The sequence below is a fragment of the Harpia harpyja genome, chromosome 3 (genome assembly GCF_026419915.1).
Source record: "Harpia harpyja isolate bHarHar1 chromosome 3, bHarHar1 primary haplotype, whole genome shotgun sequence".
In the NCBI taxonomy this organism is placed as follows: Eukaryota; Metazoa; Chordata; class Aves; order Accipitriformes; family Accipitridae; genus Harpia; species Harpia harpyja.
This window is the reverse complement of record NC_068942.1, coordinates 8,707,322-8,711,808: the sequence shown is the minus strand read 5'-3', so window position 1 is coordinate 8,711,808 and position 4,487 is coordinate 8,707,322. Positions and strand designations below refer to the sequence as shown.

At 41.5% G+C, this 4,487-nt stretch overlaps 1 long non-coding RNA gene across 1 annotated transcript; it reads right to left on the bottom strand.

Annotated features, from left to right (window-relative positions):
* Window positions 1-1,197: 1,197 nt before the first annotated feature.
* On the bottom strand, window positions 1,198-4,139 carry LOC128140235 (uncharacterized). Its single transcript, XR_008234660.1, has 4 exons — window positions 4,052-4,139; window positions 2,959-3,023; window positions 2,283-2,407; window positions 1,198-1,730 (listed from the first exon to the last, which is right to left on the bottom strand). It is a non-coding gene; the product is annotated as an uncharacterized LOC128140235 (long non-coding RNA).
* Between the last annotated feature and the right edge of the window lie 348 nt (window positions 4,140-4,487).

The following is a 4,487-nucleotide window of genomic DNA, read 5'->3' as shown; positions in this document are numbered from 1 at the left end:
GGTGGGAAAGGGACAATACACTTGTATATCATCTCTAGTGCCCAGCAGTCACTAGGTCAAGTAACTGAAAGAAGAGGTAGACTCTTCCATTCCATCTAATATGTCTGATAAATAGCAAATGTCATAATTTATAACAGCCAGGAGGAACAAATAATTTTAGTTGCTGTAGGAATCTAAAGTCTCAAGAATTAATGAACAAACAACAAAAAAGGAAAATAGGTTTTAGAAGGAGTACATCCAGGAAAAAAATGATGGAAGGAAAAAAAAATAATCAATTAATCAATTAATGACATAGACAACTAGTCAGCACAAAGTGCTTTGGACCACATTTTCCCTACTGTATTGGGTTTGTGTGGCAAGGTTTTGGTAGCAGGGGGGGCTAGAGAGGGGGCTTCTGTGAGAAGCTGCTGGAAGCTTCCCCAATGTCCGACAGAGCCAATGCCAGCCGGCTCCAAGACGCTGAGGCTGAGCCTGTCAGTGATGGTGGTAGTGCCTCTGGGAGAACAGATTTCAGAAGGGGGAAAATCCTGCCCACCAGCAATTATAGCCGGAGAGAGGAGTGAGAACACGTGAGAGCACCAGCCCTGCAGACCCCCAGGTCAGTGCAGAAGGAGGGGAGGAGGTGCTCCAGGCACCGGAGCAGAGATTCCCCTGCAGCCCGTGGGGAAGACCATGGTGAGGCAGGCTGTCCCCCTGCAGCCCAGGGAGGTCCACGGTGGAGCAGATCTCCACCTGCAGCCTGGGGAGGACCCAACGCCGGAGCAGGTGGGTGCCCGAAGGAGGCTGTGACCCCGTGGGAACCCCACGCTGGAGCAGGCTCCTGGCAGGACCTGTGGATCTGTGGGGAGAGGAGCCCACACTGGAGCAGATTTGCTGGCAGGACTTGTGGATCTGTGGGGAGAGGAGCCCACACTGGAGCAGATTTGCTGGCAGGACTTGTGACCCCAGGGGGGACCCACGCTGGAGCAGTCTGTGCCTGGAGGACTGCAGCCCGTGGAAGGGACACACGCTGGACACACGCTGGAGCACTTCATGGAGGACTGTTTCCCATGGGAGGCACCCCACTCTGGAGCAGGGGAAGAGTGAGGAGTCCTCCCTCTGAGGAGGAAGGAGCGGCAGAGACAGCGTGTGATGAACTGACCCCAACACCCATTCCCCCATCCCCCTGCGCTGCTGGGGGAGAGGAGTAGAGAAAATGTGGAGTAAAGTTAAGCCCAGAAAGGAGGGAGGGGTGGGGGGAAAGTGTTTTTAGGCAGAATTATTCAGTATAAATGACTCTCCACTCACTGCATGTTCTCAGAGTCCCCTTTTGCATCTAAGCAAGGTGGGCCCTGGTTTCCAAGGTCAGAACCTTTCCCTGTAGTTTATAATATGATCCCAGATGAGCAAAAATATCTCTTTTCCTCCAGCTACTGTGACTGAGACGTGCAGTTTAATATTTTTTTTTCACATCATATCAGAACACACTTTTTAATATCTTGTGCCTGAATCAGTCCCACATAGATGCAGCTGCTTTAGTGTTAGACTTTGGATCCAACAAGTGTTTTTGAAGCAAATTTCTCAGTCATCCATTCTTCCTGTGCTTCTTCCAGTTCCACAATGTAAACCAATCTTGGAGTGCATGAACTTGATACATTTCTGATGAGAGGTAAATGGGTAGATGTGCTTCAGAGGTGTTTCTAGGGTACTCCCACTGCTACTTCAGTCTACTGGACCAGATTAGAACTCATCTGAAAATAAAATTTAAAAAATTAAAAGAAAAGAAAAAAAACCCAAAACCTCACACTAATAAAAAAAAAAATCCCATATTGCATATAGTGTACCTATAAAGTACTCAGTAGCATTGGTTTCACTCTGTAGAATTGCTCCCGTTGATCTGTCCTACATGGTAACACACATGTAGCAAATTAGTCCAGAATTAGGCATGCTTTAAAACTATTAAATTGCCATGTAATATATTAGAACTAAAAAGAAACTGAAGTCCTAGCCATAAAACTTAAATCAAAAAAAGAATAAAAGATTCTTAACTGTTTTACAATATTGGATTTAGCAATTGAACCATCAAAAAAGAAAGCAATTCCTGGGAGATCGAAAAGAACCAATCATCATAAATTACTAACTTGTGGAAAATCTAAGGACATGAGCTTATACATCAGACCACCTCCAGGAAATTATAGGAGCCGGTACAGTATTGTTTCAATGCATACCAATATATTATCAAGCATAATATGCAAAACGCAGAAAATCCCAGCAGTCATCAATTCTCATTTGTGTGTAATTACCTGTAAAATATCTAGATAAGTTTGAATCATTCAAGCCACTAGTGTTCTCCATGACCAGCCATTTCTAATAAACATACATGATCAGTAACAGTTCTGCTTTCTTAACAGTGAGCTTGTAGAATTATCTGCAGAGACAAAAGCAGTAACAGGAAGAGAATGAAGTATGCCCTGTGGGGTATTACTAGGCAGTACATTCATTAAGCAGTTCTTATGATGCCATAAATGCTTTAGTCATAAGAACCAAACATAAAATCCCAGACTTTCTAATACTCCAATAGGGACTACTTTGCTTTTTGTAATATACAGTTCTTCTTTTCAGAAAAACATACCAGTAGCTATTTCTTTACTAATGCAACTGATTTTTTCTCTGGAAAATGCTCAGAATATTACACATTTATATATTTTATTATAGCTTTTTATACATTAGATTGGCATGATAAGACATTTAAATAATTCACCTAATTAAAGCTATGTTAAAAAATACCTCATGACATCATAAGGGAACAAAATTTTGAAAGGCATTATGAAATTGTAGTGCTGTAACTGTTTGGAACTGTTCTGCATATAGTCTTGTGTAAACTGCTCCCGTATTTTACAAAGACAATACAAAAAATACCTCAGCCTGCAAGAGTAAATGGGAAAACATAGCTGACTTACAAAGCAAGTAGATTCCTACCTTGTGTGGGCAACAGGTAAGTGGCGACTGAGGGGATAATGAATATAAGGAGTGCCCTGATCTACCTGTAAGAAAGAACATGTAATGGACCAAGTTTGCACAGATGATCTCAGCTAATACTCATTTGTTTTCCTAGTAAAGCTACAGTCTAGAAGAAACAGTTACGGATGCGCTTAAACACACACTGTAGACTCAGAATTGACCACTATTGATTGGGACATTTCCAATATTCCTTTAAGGTGCATATCCATATCTTACTCAGTTCCCGGTTAAAACAAAACAAACAAAAAAGACCAACCAATTTAAATGGATGAGAAGTGTGTAGACTTTGGAAACAGATGAAATACAAATCAATATATAAAATATAAACAATATCTACTCATCCTGAAGTTTAGTTTAGGGTTTTCCCCAGCATACAACAGCCAAACATCCTGATCCTAACACTCACTTTAGAAGCTTGATAGGACCCGAATAACCTAAGTAACCAAGATTTCAGTTCCCAGATTAACAGCTGATTGCTCATTAATTACTAGTGAAAACAAACATCTCTAACCTATCTATGGCCTCATCCCTATACAGCTTTTGGAATCAGTGCAGAAAATCTACAAGCCCTGGACCTCCACATGTGTTCCTAGTTCATGTAAGATGATGTAAACCCTAACTCTAGTTAGCTGAGTACTTACAAGTCAGATGGGAACAAAGTTTAAATCAGATAACAAATGGCAAGTTTCTTAGCATCATTAATCCTAAACCACGATGATAGGTTCACCAGAAGTTTTCCCTCCAGATCTATAAAATACACCATTTTGCGTCAATTATTAGTTTAGTGGAGTGCTTAGGTTACCACTAAAGCTGAAACAGCATTCAGCTGTATCCAGAAAGGAACCGCTACCTAAGCCAATTTTTCACAGAAGGCATATTCCTTCCCCCTCTATGTAGAATAAACACTAGCTGGCTGTTTCTGAGTTCTTTGTAACTTTTCTCTCTGCCTTCCTTGCTAGCCCCAGCTCCCATTGCCTTGGATTTTAAGTGCCCTACAGCAGTACCTCCACTGTAATTTCAAAAGGAAGTTATGAATATATCCAAATACTACCTGTTCTTGAACATACAAGGTATCCTTTGGCTCAGTTGTCTTGCTGTGTGAAATCTTGTGTACAGACTTACAGAGCATTAGCAAGGATAGTTCTTTGTCCCATTGTGAAGAATGGCAAAGATGCAATGTAAAGCACGTCTACCACAGTTGCACATATTTTGACCACCTGGAACAAAACTTCAGTGCACTGCTAATCACAAGCAAATTCAACAGCAAATTGCTATGTTCAGGTTAGACACGTGTATCACAGATGAGTACAGCAATGAAACCAAATTAAATAAAAGCTTTTCAAGCCCATGAGAATGACTCCAAGCACAGAATTATGCTTCAGCAAAATGGGGAGGCTGAGACTATTGTATTCCGTGATCTTTGACAAACAGGTAGGGGAAACGAAGGATTTCATCAAGAGTCTTTGTGGTGACTAGTTAGTAATGTT